This window comes from Episyrphus balteatus, chromosome 3 (assembly GCF_945859705.1).
Source record: "Episyrphus balteatus chromosome 3, idEpiBalt1.1, whole genome shotgun sequence".
NCBI lineage: Eukaryota > Metazoa > Arthropoda > Insecta > Diptera > Syrphidae > Episyrphus > Episyrphus balteatus.
In genome coordinates, this window is record NC_079136.1 from 16,376,715 (window position 1) to 16,392,252 (window position 15,538).

Here is a 15,538-nt window from a genome sequence, read left to right on the forward strand (position 1 = left end):
TTTTGATAAATCTAAAAAGTAAACCAAAATTTAATTAATTAATTAAAAAATATTCATATGTCCTGCCAAATCTACCGGGTTTGAAGCATCGCGTAATTTTCTTCGAATCTTTGCATGCTACAAAGTATTTTCTTCATCAATTTCATTTTCACCGAAAAATAGACATGCGTCTGACTTTCGCGACTCTTAAAAATATTTTATCAACAAGAAATTTGTGATTGACTGAAAAATTGACAAATACCAATTTTTTTGACAAACGTAATACCGAATTTGTCAATGGGCCTATTCACAATAGTTCTTAAATCTGAACTTTTATCAAAAAAATTGATAGTTAAAAACCATAATACCGATTTATCAATTTTGTTGATAATAGTCAAATATCGTATTGAAATTTGACAACCATAATAAGGCTGTGAGTTAAAGGCATATTTGACATCCTGAAACAATTCCTCATTTATATGTTACCTAAAAACAGCGCATTTTCAATTCCAAGTGGCTCAAAATAGCCAATGAAGATGAGCACAATGATATTACTCTGCTGTATTCCTCAGTATAAAAATGCATTTATTACTAACTCTAAAAATTAAAAAAAAAAAAATTAGATACGCATTTGGGAAGCTTGAACAATATATAATTTTTGTGTAAACTAAAAATTATAATTTTTCTACTACAAGTTGCTTAAAATCATTTTTGAAATTGAGCACATTTACAATTCTCAACCTTTTCCCTTTTCAGTAAAATGCATTTATCTCAAAACTACAAACATGGATATGCGCCCTTTTTGCTTAGCACGGCAGTATAACTGTCCATATATCTATGCTCGGTTGATAGGGAAGTCTGAGTCCATGAAATGTTAGTTTTCTTTAAAGGGTCCTGTTTTAGCGTAAGTTTGCATGTAGCGGTGGGTTTATTTTTAATGTTCCTTTCTGGTGGCAATTAATTGGTTGTTCTTTGTTTGGCGAGTTCATCCGCCTTACTGTTGTCCGGAATTTCTCAATGTCCCGGCACCCATGTCAGGTGAATGTTGTACTGTTCAGACATCTTCCTTAAGAGATGTTTGACAATCTTGGACCGGGATTTACAATTTTATTATTAATTAATGCCATTCGTCGAAGGGTGATCATAGGACCCATTTCTTATTGAGTTTTCTTATTCCGTCTTAAAAAAAGTGTACTAAATCAAAAGCAGGTGCTGAAATTCAGTTCCTAATTATTCCAAACAACGTCCATAAGCAGCAAACAGAACACTTTTGATTAGATTTTCATATAAGCTAAACATAAGTAAGTACTAGACATAGGTAAGAATGGCGGTCATGAGACCCTGGCTTGATGGCCCAATGACTGTATTATTTTTTCTGTTGCATCAGCCAATGGACTTAGTTTCTAGCGCTGCAGTGTTTCTAGTTCTTAAGATTAATTTTCGGATTAGATGTAAATGTAATGTAAATATTAACCTTACTCTTTCTTCAAGTTGGGGCATAGTTATAGATAGCATTGATATGCACTATTGAATTTTTTCATTTGCAATTTCGAGCTAGTGAAGTAAACAAAAATGGTTATAAAGGGTATCATCCTGAAGATAATGAGGTGTAGAATATTTTTACTCAGAAACATACTTCGGTTTGATTTAAACTTTTCTTTAAATACAATTTTATCATATCACTGATTGAAATTGATAGCGATGAACACAATCATTTCACTGAAATGTTCTATTCGCTTCCTTTCTTAACCTTTAATGTCTTACTGCAGTAGTTTATTTCATAGACAGAGCTTTCAATGATAGAAATTTTTCAATGAAGATACCCAACTTAACAAAAACCGCTGCAATGATTTGTTTCAAAGATGAAATTGAGCTATAACTGGCTCCGTAAGCATGTGTACTAAATCTGCCTAATGTATGCATATCATCATAAGCCAACTAAGACATTTACCATTTAATTTTTGTTTTTGCACATAGTCCAGAGTTTGGAACATGTTTGGCAAGGAGTTAAGAACATTAAAAATCAATATTAAACAACAAAAAATTGTACTTGCAGAACAAAATCATTTCCATTCTCCGACATTCTCCCAATGGAAGCATTGGATGCACACACAAATCAAAGCAGCCGAATTTAGCTGATGATATTAGGCGTGTTTTGTTTTAGAAAATCTATCCGCAGTAGGATTTCTTAAATATCAACATTGAACAAAAATTTATTTGCAAGAAAGGAAAACGTAAACTTATAGACCTCGTCAAAATTCTATCCGCAGCTTGGTTAAGCTTCTATTCCTATCGGCAGCTACGTGTTCTTTTTGTTATGCATGTAAAAGCCAACTGCAGATACGGATAGCAATGCAAAAATAAACAGCTATTTCAGTATGCATACGCCGTTAGAGTTCTAGGTGCTTCGGGATTGTAGTTTTCGGGGCTTGAAGAATTATTCATCATCAGGAGTTCCGATTTATAAAAAATATATAGTGCAAAAATTATGTAATTCCAAAATCATACGCTAAATCATATACTTGAATCTAATTTTTCTAATCTTTTTCAAATAGAAAGTTCAAACCCAAAGACAAAATTGCGTTTTAATTTTATTTAAATTTGTTTTATTTGTTCTTGTCTCATATATGTACATATGTATACATAATGTATGTTCAGCTGCGTTAATTTTTATTAGTCTTACTTTCACATCGATATAGAGTTTGTTTTCATTATTCGAAACACTGCACACCTCAAACTATTAATACCCTATCAGAATTGAAAGCATCTATTGAAAAGTAGTATACTTAAGCCGATGATCTCACATTAGATTCTATTTGAATTTGATTTAATCAAATGCAACGCAAGCTATAAATTGTATTTCATTGAATGTATTCTTTTTTTAATGTTTCGAAAGCAAAGCAAAATCCTCAATAAACTTTAACCGCTTTGAAGATTAAGTACTGATAAACTAAGGAGGGTATTTCAAGTATATTTAGACTTGTTTTCTTTCTTTAACTTTTACCCTACAAATAATTGTTTTTGTTAATATGAAATGAGAACTTGGATAAATAAAAAAAATCAATTTTGTGAACTTTGAAAACTCATCCTGATATTATATGGTTATAATCCCTTTAAAAGGGGACTGTAGTTTGCCAATATTAGAGGTTCTGGGTTCAAACCCAGTATATAAATTTTTCATGTATGCTTTTCTCACCTAATTTATCCAATCACACTCTATTTCTTATACATAAATACTAACATGAACAGATTATTTGCCGCAAAATAGTTTCCGTAGTTATCGACGAAATAAGATAGTACAGCACTGAAAAAGTGAAGAACAGAAGAGAAAAAAGCCTCTAAACGAATTATAACCATTAATTCAATCACAAAGCAAGAAATATTTGTTACCTATACTCAAGTATTTCATTTCAACATTTCACTAAAATGAAGCCTCTTTATTTGCTTTTGATTAAAAAAATAATGAACATCCAAATTATTAATATTTCGATTTTTAATACTTCGTATAAGCTATTATGTTTTTTAGAATGCATAATTATTACAACGACCGAATAAGTTGTTTCGGCTTCTCAATCTAACGCTGCTTCTTTATTCACTCATTAGCTTGAATCACTTGAGTGTTTTTCTTAATTTAATAAAATTCTGTTTACAGAATATTTATTTCACAAATGCATTACCCCAAGTAAATGTAAAATTCAAATTGATTTTCTTCCACTCACTATAATCATGAAGAGAGCTTCTGTCATCATCTAATAGAATATTGCTATAAAATTTAATAGAATATAGAAAAGAAAACAAAACATCCCAAGTGTCCATATTGAAGTTGATATATACAGAATCCAAAAAGGAGAATAAAATAATTCATTTGTGATAAAACTCAAGTCAAAAGACCATTTACATAATCACATCATATTCAATGGTTGATATTTAGCTTGAAATTTATTGAAATTTGAACCAATAATGATACTTGGAATGAAAATCAATAGAAGCTACTAATTTTTTGGTATATGTCTGTGTCTCTGTATATACAGATGTAATTTAATACTTATGAAATATATATCCTTTCAGCGTATATAAAGGATAGAAAACCCATAGAAAGTTCTTTGCCATCTCTCGAAGTATCTTCAAGCGATAGAAATAAAATATTAAAGTTTGAGTGCTTGCTGTGTCGCCAGTTGCACCAAATTATACTCTGATGGAAAATGCGGAGAGGCAAAGCTATTAGTACAATAATTACTACTTCAATTGCAAGTGGCAATGTGTTTGTAGCAGGAGCACCTTGAATTATATTTGCAATCATGATATATCAATTATAATGCACGGTTGTGAGGTGTTCTTTGGAGTTAAAGGCGTTTGAATAGGTTAACATGTTGTTGTGCTTTAGTGATTTGCGTGGCAGTAAGGGACAAAAAATAATGAAAATATGTTTTGAGCAATCATTAAGTTAGTTGAATAGTAGGAGTTGTAATGAGTTGTTGTCATTTATTTATTTTAAATAGAGATGATGTGATCATTAGGAAATATGTTTTCTGAATTTGTAATCATGTGCCACAATGCACTCTGGGACCGGAATAATGAGAGCGATTTCTAATACGATGTGTTATGGATTTAGTGAATAAAAATGCCTTAAGACTTGTTGTAGTCTTTAAACATACATATTAATTGGTTCAGTATTGAACATGTTTTTATAATTGGTCATTAGATTTGTGGTTAGCGATTCCTGATTCCGATTCATGGTGTCATATAGCCGTGGTTTAAAACAACAAACGATTATTTTTGTTTATCCTTAGCAATCGTTTGTTGTTGAATACTTTGCACAATTTTACTAACTACGTTCACATTTACCAATAAAATACGGGTGATATTAGACCTTGCTTAAAAGACTATGGGCTGGATCGTTAACGTTCAATTGTTCAAAGTGACCCACCCATTCTAAAGGTTTTCTGGTAGTTTCTTGACAAGTCATTGAACAGGCCGTACAGCTGTACATAGAACGATGCTTTGAAACACATCCCGAGAGCTTTCACCCGCCATGATTCCATATTTTTTTTAACCAAATTGTAATTTTGAGTGTTTTATAAAGCATCTCTTTGGTTTTTTTTTTTTTGTAATAGAGGCTCACTCCTTAATGGCTTTTTTAGCCTAAACAATAGGCGATTAGCAAGAATAATTTGAATTTCTTTTGAAGATATCTTTCTTAAGTTTCGATAGAGTATCTTCAGGCTTTGAAATCGATAATACATTATGATGGTTACAGTTACGATAAAGGGCTCATTTTATAGATACATAATTAAAAGTGCTATAATTCATTCTTAAAGAAAATTCCAAACAAATCAAAAGTTCTTCAGATATTTGAAAAAATGTCTTATTGTCCTAACCTTGCAAGAAAAACCCGGACTTTGACCGACTATAAAATTGAATTTAATTAACGGAATTCATTTGTATATCATTTTTTAGATAGTTTCATTGTGAATAAGTTTGTACTTGCCAAGGCTGTTCCCGATGTCCTATAATCCCAAAAAATTCACTTTTACGATAAGGACGTGTTTGGGTGTAACACGTTTCATGAAAAAAATTTGTCCCGCGTAAAATGCAATTTGATTTACTAATTTGCGGGGGCTATTTTGTTTAAAATCATTTGAGTAATTTTTTCGTTTTTCGTTTTTGTTTGTTTGTCATACTTAGTTTATATTAAATCAATCTCTCGAAGTCTGTTTACTTTAAAAGTCTAAAAGTTACCAATTAAAACGATTTTATCGAGTTTTAAAAACATGCTTTTAACTAAAAAAGTCAAAAATATAGAAAAAGTGCAAATTTTTGAAAAGGTTTTAAGTCGTTTTTTGACAACAAAAAAAAAAATAAAAATTTCATATTATCAAAGGATTTTACCTCTACTTTATTTTATTAGTACAAAGTTTGGACGTACCGGCTTCATACACAAAATGCCTCTTGATTTAGTAAAAAAAACTAAAATCGTCAATTTTTTAACTTTTGTTTTCTTTGATTTTAGGTTAGAATTTTAGTCAAAAATAATTTTTAAAATTTTTTAATCATCTTAACTTGACATAAAATTAAATTTGCTGTGAAAAGTGTCTTTGAACCATTTCAAAGTTAGGCTTGGTTTTCGAGTTTAATCAAAAAAACTGAAAACCGACCAGTGTTGCCGTTTTCTCAGAAATGCACCAATGGATTTAGTATAGGTCGTTTCAAAACAAATCAAAACCATGGAAAATTGAGCAAAAATAAAAAAAACTCATTCGCTTACTGGAAGGAAGCATTTATGAGGGAGCTGAACTTTTCCTAAAATTACGATAAAATAATGAAGAACAGTTCTTGATATCCCTGTTTTAATTAATTGAGATTCACTGGGTTAGCCTCAGAAAGCGGAGGCAAGTCTCCCGGGCTTGCATCACTCCATATTCGCGGACAATACAAAAAAACATACAATTATTTATCATTTGAAGGCAGTTTAGATAACTGCCGAAAATATTGTTATAGGACTAGGTGAAGATGGACCAGAAATGGCCAGTTTATATGATAGCAATTCATAACTTAAAACACTATTCACATCTTTTCATTTGTATAATTGGGCAGTAAATATCTTATTTTTATTTTTCAATTATTTTGGAGTCGTCACCATAGAAATCATTAATAAACAAATTCAGATTTTTCGTTTGCTTATTTTTTTTCTCTAGCATTTCTTTCATTCAAACAAGCATGATTTGTTGTTATTTTTGAGTTGATTTGTCGCAATGAGCCAATAAAATTGAGTTTTTTGTTTATTTGTTCTCAATTTTATTGGAAGGGAGAAAATAAACTCTGAGTCAGGACTTTTGATTTGAAACGACCTATAGCACTTTTGGCTGGAGTATTCTTTAATGCCAAGGAATCATAATCAGCAATAAAAACTCTTGAACGAATTTGTTCTATTTTTGCTCTGAATCTCCGGTCGATTAAATAGACTAATCTTCAAAATCTAAAATTCACTTTCCTTAGTGGAAACGAATGATTAGTAGGATTCAAAATAAAACTGACTTAAGTAAAAAAAAATCCAGTAAAGTGCCAATTGAAATCCCATAATAAATATCTGAAACTGCGTCGATCAAAGTAGATATAGCACCTTAAAAATTAAATGACTGACCCATTTATATGAATCCCTTTTTAATTCATCTTTTCTTATTGTTTTTGTGTGTAAATCACAATTTAAATGAGCTACACAAGCTCATTTATATTGCTCCACATTTAAAATCTGACGTCAGGAGCTAAAAACAAAATTGCGCCTTTATTTGGGTCATCTTCGCAAAATTTATGATTCCCACATGAATTTCATTAAAAGAGAAAAAAAAATATATATTTTTATTTCTTCAAATCTGATAAGATTTACAATCGAGTGCGTCTCTGTTCTCAAAAACAAGTTTATTTAACCAGAGTTGATTACGCCAAAGACTGACACAATGAAAATACAATTACGATGTGTGTTGACTCTGTGGAATATGTTGACTCTACAGGAACAGATAACACAAAACGTTTAACAACGAAGTATTAAACGTTTATAATATTTAATGTCGCTCTGTTTACCTTAAAACTTAAACCACAGCGGGGGTCACCACTCGTAACCTACCGCGTTTTCCTAATTTTATCCAACATTTTGCCAAAATCTGTTTTCTATTGTTTAGTGTTTGTAGTTGTTAAAAGGGTAGGTGGGAATACAAACCCAGTGAGCACAGCATCCATCAATAGCCGACATGGTCATTTTTGATAAACACAAAACGCATTTTCCAAAATTGCGACTTTCGAGCGGAATTACCTTCAACCGCCACCCGTTTGACTGTTGATTGTTTACATACACGGGCTGTTGTTGGTTGGTCGTGTTTAAACAGATATATACGTAGAGCGCGACAAATAGCATTGATGGCTAGCACTAGACAACGATGAAAACAAAAACAACATAAATAACACCAACTGCGACAAGACGTAGAAATATACAAAGGTCAAAGTAACTCCGGCGCTGCTGGCTGGGCTGTGATGGTTTGTTTGTGTAACGATTGTTATAGCTCCCTCCACTGATTCGTGTCAAGTTAAAGGTTGTTAACTTTTCGCGTTCATGACACAATTTAAAATGAGTCGTTGTTAATGCTATGACGGCGGACAAGAGACCGAACAGAAACACAAACCAAGAACAGGAAAAATAAATATATATTTTTTTTAATTTCGTTCCATTTATGGCAAAAAAAAAAAATAATACAAAAATCGATTTTCCTTTTGTAGACTTTGGTTTGTATATATTTTTAAGGGAGGACAAACTGAGGTTCACCAAACTTCCTCGCCACCCAAAAAAAAAAAAAAAACTTTTTAATTTCGTTTAAAAAAAATTAAAAGTTGTTTCACTTGTGGTGCCCTTTTTTTTATCGTTCGAGTCAAGCCGGTAAAGATAAGGGAAGCATTATAAAGTTTAAATGCTGAAGGTTCAACAATTTTGAAAGCGCCCCTATGGAAAACGAAAGGTCGTTTGGCAATACCGTGATTCCCAATATGGTGAACTTAATTATTTTTGTTTTGTTATCATACGAGTATATTTGTTTGAATATTAGAACATTGGGCATAAAATGTGGTAGATTAAAGTCGTATAGACAGAATCGTTTGTTTTTTTTTTTTCGTTTTCTTTATTATTAAATCACGATTATATGCGCTGACTTGTTTTGTTGCTGCGCAACAACATTCTACAAGTTGTCTATTAAGGCAAAAATTAATCATTTTGTGTGAATTGCTTTATACTCTTTGTAGCTAATAAAGTAATTTTCGAAGGTCGTTAAAATCAAATGTGCAAATGAGAGAGACAATGTTCAACGTGTGACTGCAAAGGTTGCGTGAAGCAAATACGATGATTGTATTCAATTCACTCACATAATGATTTGTTGAGAAAAAAGATGTATATTTTGACTTCCTTGATCATGCAAAATTAATGTAGAAATTGCAGTGATGAACATTATTGTAGATTTTTAATTTTTTCAAGTCTCCTCAAATTCTATGAGTGAACAGTTTCTTTGGCCAGTCCAGGTCCAACACTGACACAAAATAACATGCGCTGTTAAGCTACGTTTAAAGGGTAAACGAAATTGGTCAACGCGTTTACGTCAGCGCATTGACGGAAACGATGACACTCACTCTGACATACAATTTTGGGTTTTGAAATTGACGGGGGTGTGTTGACCAATTTCTTTGACCGCGTAATTTTAGCTTTACTTTGAACTTCTCAGACATACAATTTTAGGTTTTGAAATTGACGGGGGCGTGTTGACCAATTTTGTTGACTGCGTAATTCTAGCTTTACTTTGAATTTCTTGACTTATGTATTGTTTTGGAGATCAATAAATCAACTATAAGTCCGTGATGATTAAGGTATTTCCCTTGGCTATTGAAAAAGCTGGCTATCTCAGGAACCTTAGCAAGGTGCAAATATTAAGCTGGGTCTATCATGCGATAGTACGACACAGTTTCTGAGTTTCTGAACTGGAGGCAACTACTGATTACATCCCACCCTTTGTAGATTCCAATAAAAATGGGATGGGATCCTTTCTCGCTTATCAGTGAACAGGTTATTCTCTTCTTCACTGATGGTTCAAAAATTTAAAAAGGAACAGAAGCTGGGAAGTTCTGCAAACTTCTTAGTATTAAAGAATCATTCAAACTCCCAGACGACTGTAGTGTCTTTCAGGCTGAGAGTTATAACATTGAAAAAGCGGCAGAATTGGGACACTATACCAAGTAAAACTTTGCTGGCTTCCTAGATTGTAGTAGTAGATGAACTAGCAAGGAAAGGGTCAGCATCAAATTGGAGTAATAGGAGTAGTAGCAGCCAATTAGTTACGGGGCAGTTATCCCGATCGGCGTGCTAAAAAAAAATCGACCTAATAAAAAAAAAGAAAAGCATTAACTCCTGCGAACGTCTTTGTTATCTCTAGAAATTTGAGGCCTGAAATTAGTGAAAAGAAACTGAGTAAAAAGAATACTAGAATCTTGATAGGTATGCTAACGAGTCATCGCACCATTCGGACAATGGCCTGCTGCTGTTTAAATGTAGAAGAAATAGATACCTGCTCTGCGAATGCCCAAACCTACAAACAAATTTAATCTTTTAATTCGGAAATCATAGCAAGTACAACACATTTCCCCAAATTGCATTACATCTTCCTTGTTTCTGTAAAAGTTTGAGCCTAAAAATGGTCCTCTTGAGCGTATATGTTTAACCTTCGCACAATATGCATAAATGTAATATTATTGGTTCAAAAAAAAACTAATATTTCTTATGGACAGCTAATTAAAACGTCAAAAAATACCTCATGAATCTTAAAGTACATAACCATACGAGTAATTTTTTTTTCAATTGTTTTGTATAAATGCATGTTCAATATTGTTCTTTTCATTAAAACGAATAACCTAATTATAGCCTATTTCGAGAAGTTTTTCAAGAGTCTCCCAACTTATAAAATGCATTTCAATTGTATTTTAATCAGTCATTGCACTCCTTTGTCTGGACGCGCTGCGCCGTTTTATATTAACTACTTTACTTTGAAATAACAATCAAAGATTATACACGGCGGGCCATAAATCAGGGAAACTTTTGCTTAATATCTTCTTAAAAAGCATTGATTTTTCTTTTGTTGTTGTTGTGCATTTGTAAATCAACTATGATATTTCTTTAGGAACAATAAAAAAAAAGTTAGATATCAAGTCATCCAGCATGGACAACGAGAGAGAATCTAAACTCAGTCATCCAGTGAATTGACTGACTGCTATTACGGCTGCTGTTGACTGGGTGACTGTATAGCTGACTAGCTGGCTGGGTGGTGGCTTCCAATAAAGCAAAAGCATTAACAATGCAATTCAACAAAGAGTGGCAGTAGTAGCAGCAGTATAAAGTATAAACATCTTCGAGAGTCGAGACCCTCACTCTTTGTGTTCATCTTGCCTGCTCGTAAGGAAATGAAATTAATCAACCCAGAAGTGTGTACACTTCAACTTCTTAGTGTACATACACACAAGAAGGTAAAAACGAGAAACAAGAAACATCGACGAAAGAAAGGATTTTGCACTTCGTGGGAATAATTTCCCACAATTCCAATCCTCTTCATCCAAGCTGTGGCCGCCGCAAAATAATTCCCTGTATATATGTATGTACACTTTGTGTATATAGTTTTTTTTCAATCCTTTGGTATTCTTGAGAAAGCTTCTTAAGAAATTATCCGTTCTTCTTGGGACTCTCGATTGCCGTGATCGACGGGGAGCAAAGTCATATATAAATATGTATGTATGTGCTTGTACTTGGTTTCATTGTCATTGTTTGTTTTTTTTTTCGTCTCTCAGAGTCTTTACTGTTGGCTTTGGTAATCGGCAGTAAAATTACTTTCAACCTGAATATGTTTGTATGTTTTGTTAAATAACCTCCCCTAAGGTCACTGGCCGTGTCTGCATTTGTAGAAATATATAGGGGATCTCTTCTTGGCTTTAATAAAAGTCAACATACAACAAAAAAAAAAAAAAAACTTGAACTAAAATTTACATCCCCTTGTTCTGTGTTGGTTTTTGTCTCTTTGTCTTTGATATATTTTTTTTTATTAAAGGTGCATCAGGTGTATAATTTTTGTACAAATTAAGTGGGTCTTCCGTCACCCTCAATTATATGCAAATGCTGAGTATACATATAAGCGTGGAAATGTCTTTGGACAGGATTGATTGTGAAAGGAATTTCAATACGACATTTTTCTTCTAAGTTTATATTAAGGGATCATGGGAAAATATGGATATCTCACAGTAAAACCCGAAAAAGTTCACATCGATTTTATGGACGAGTTCACAAATTTAAGTTTAAATTGACAGATTCTAGCCAAGTGCTTCAATTTAAATCTTAAGTCCTTCGAGTGTTGAAGTTGAACATTCCAGTACAATCCTTGCGTCTAAGTTGGGATTATAAAAGTTCTAAGCGTTTTTTTTCCATCTTGAAGCATCAGAACCAGATTTCTACAGGTTCTGCTGAAGGATTGCAATCGTTGAAGTGACTGACGCTAGTCTGCTTTATTGAATTTGTGCGTTGATTCTGAATCCGAAGTCAAAATTTGACTGGTACTTCACGTTTTTTAATATTATCATTGTTAAAACTACTTACGTAATCCCGAAATGGTTCTTTGAAGCAAATTTTATTTAGTGACTTCTGATTTGGTGACTTTTGTGACTTCTGATTTGGGGGTAGGGGTGAACTCTAGGTATAACTTTAAAATTCTCTATCAAAATGATGTGAGCTTTAGGCAGGAGGGAACATAAAGGTCCCCCTTTTTGATATTTAATAAATATTTTAGCTTTTTCAATGTTAAATGTGTGTTTAACGAGGTTGTTTTTGATTGTTCCGAGCAGAAGAGTAGAATTTTTTACTATTCATTGAAGATTTTCATTTCTGACTGTACTGTGTAGTTTGTTGTTCATTTAGGAAATCTTATACGAGCCGCTGGGATCAATTTCTAACGTAGTATCTTGCTAATATGTATGTTTAAGATATTGAATATATTCACGCCTGAGTGGACTAAACAAATTAGAACTCTTGCCAAGATTGTTTTATGTGCTCTTTTACAGTTGGGACTATTTTTTGTTGACTTGTTAAATGAATAATTTATATTACCCAAGCTCAAATGTTGGTTCAAGCTCACAAGCACTCTTGGCTTTAAGTACCAACTGTGAGCCGTTTTTTGACTCACCCGTCCTAACTGCGTGTAAACGTATTTCGAGAAAAAAAGACACAATGCGAATTCGAAATGTGGTTATTAAAAAAGATATGGTTTCTATGGTATGATAATAGAGTAGTTAGTAAGAAGCACTTGGTGTTTTGAGCATTTATTTCCTCGCGGATACAAATTACTAAGTTGTTTTTTATGCTGGTGAACAATCTTTAAGTAATACCCTAAAGGGGCTTTTGAAAATTCTTTATCTTCAGGTTATAGATTTTTTTTTAACAGCAAATGAGTCAAACAAAGGAGAATCAAATGAGAAGAATTAAACAGCAAAGCTTATACCTTTTATTTTATTTTGGGAAAGGCTAGCGATAAGTGACAATAACTATTTAAAAAATTTAATCTAACGTGCAAATGACTGCGAAGCACACACCTTCTTTCTTTTTCTTAAATGAACTAAACTTAATTTCCGGGTAAGCTTTATTTATTTATTCACCTCCACCCACTCGTTTTAATTCACCACACGACAACAAATGAAATTGAATAAAAAACAAAACCAAAAAAAACATAAATAAAAATATTGAAATGAATTTTACTCTATATACTTCACACATACATACAACATTTTTGACGTCTGACGTCCTTCAACTCTCCTCCATTCAATCCACAATTTGTTTGTCCTTCACAAAAGAGGAAATATAATAATAAAAAAAAGTTGTATTGTGCTTTGAAGCCGAGAAGCATGTGTTCATTGTTGTCATCTATCTTACTGCCTGCTGCCTGATGATTATGATGATGATGATCGCATTGATCAGTCGCGGGGCGTGTGAAGTACGCCTCTGTTTATAATGATTCTGCTATTTCTCTGTTTGACTTTTAAGTTGAAAACGCAAAAAGTTGTTTCTGCTTTTGTATAACGTTGTTGTGTTCTTGTTATTGTTGTGTTTGGATGGACTGGACAGTCGTCATCACTTGCGGTCAGTGAACGAACGGAAAAGCGGGAGCGTGGAAGATAAGAAGCAAAAGCAAAGTCATTTTACTTGTTTATAGATACATAAATATAGTAGGTTCAATTTATGACCTCAAAAATGTACTTTGGAATTTACAGGTAGTTAAACAACATTTTTTTTATAAGAAGACAGGAAATATAGTTGAAGAGTTCTTAACAAAAATATAATGAGAACATTAGTGTAATATTGTATTCAAAAACTAAATATATATCTACCTGAATTACAAATTGCTTAGCAGCAAAAGTTTCTAGTGAACAAATTATTTGCATTTGAGAAATTAATATTAAAACTAGATTTTTTTTCAAAACTTATTTCCTAGTTTAAAAATATAAAAGCCTGTTAGAATTATCTATATAAATTTAGTTTTAACTGTATGCTTTTGTGCGAAGACTTGATTTAACTATTGAGAAAAGTGTATTCATTAGGCGCGTCCCACCAAGAAGAGATCTCTGAGGGCTCAATGTCATTTAGGAATAGAGGAAAATAATTTTGTGGGACAAGTTTCTCACATGATTCCAAATTTTTTCAAATCCAACACTTCAACTGCCACTTCACACAACTGCAACTTTTCTTCAAATATTAAATTATGATAAAAAATTATTTCAAAATAAGTTATTTTGTGAAGAAAGCTCAAAATAATAACATTTTCTTCAAATTTTCATTAGATTTTTCATGTTTTTAGCATTTTTATAACTGCACACCACCCAAAAAAAAAAAATCAAAACAATAACAAAAAAAAAAACTAAAGAAAGAGAAAGAAAACTGAGAAATTGAATCCAAAAAATGTTCGTCTCAGAAATCTCAGAAAAAAAATTGAGACCTCAGCTGAGATTTTTTGTCTTACTTAAAAAATCTCTGAGAGCTCAGAGATCTCCCTTGGTGGGACGCACCTATTTAAATGCTATGCAATAAGTGTTTGTAGGTTATGAAATTTCAATGTAGGGATATTGCTTTTATGAACTTAAGGAACTCTTGTTTCATAATGATAGCTCTCATACTTGGGCCAAAGAGCAGCGCTGCTAGCTTCATAGGGCTCAAAACATATTTGAGGTTGGAGAAGAGTGATGAGCCGAAAGTCAAGGATTGTAGTAAAAACTAACTAATGTCATCCTAGTAAGTGGTCAAATTCTGAGAAGAAAGATAGTGAATTTTCATAAGAAAACATATAATTATTTGCGATGCTCTTCTCAACTCTCCCAGACCCGTTTTTTCGCAGTTTTACTATGTTTTGAGTCTCGCCGAAGACAGTGCCCTATTTTGAAAATCGAGCCTCACACTAGAAACATTGGCGGTTTGCTAATAACCTTTATTACGGGGAAAGAAATATTGAAATAGAGCCAAAAGTGACCCTGGCAGGGGAATTGCATACATAACCTACTTCACGCAAAATTGATGTGGTGCCGTACTTCATTTATGAAAAAGTAAAGACTGATTTTTTTCCAATCTCGAGGGGGCTTTATTTCAATGTGAAAAACTTAAAAAACAAAAATTAATAAAAATTAATTATAAAAAAGGAAAAATAATTAAAATTACGTGGTTAAAAATAATTTAAAAAAATTATAAGTAATTAAAAAAAAAAAATTAAAAATAATTAAAAAAAAAATTAAAAATAATTAAAAATAATTAAAAAAAAAAATTAAAAATAATTAAAAAAAAATTAAAAATAATTTAAAAAAAAATAAAAATAACCAAATAAATTAAAAAAAAAAATTTTAAAAACTAAAAATAATTTAAAGAATAATAAAAAAAAATTACAAATAATTAAAAAAAAAATTAGAAATAATTAAAAAAAAATTAGAAATAATTAAAAAAAATTAGAAATAATTAAAA

General features: G+C 31.9%; 1 protein-coding gene across 2 annotated transcripts in view; it reads left to right on the forward strand.

Moving 5' to 3' along the window:
* LOC129913271 (AN1-type zinc finger protein 6) overlaps positions 1-15,538 on the forward strand; it is a 67,426-nt gene that overhangs the window by 2,133 nt on the left and 49,755 nt on the right. The gene's annotated exons all lie outside the window — the stretch shown is intronic.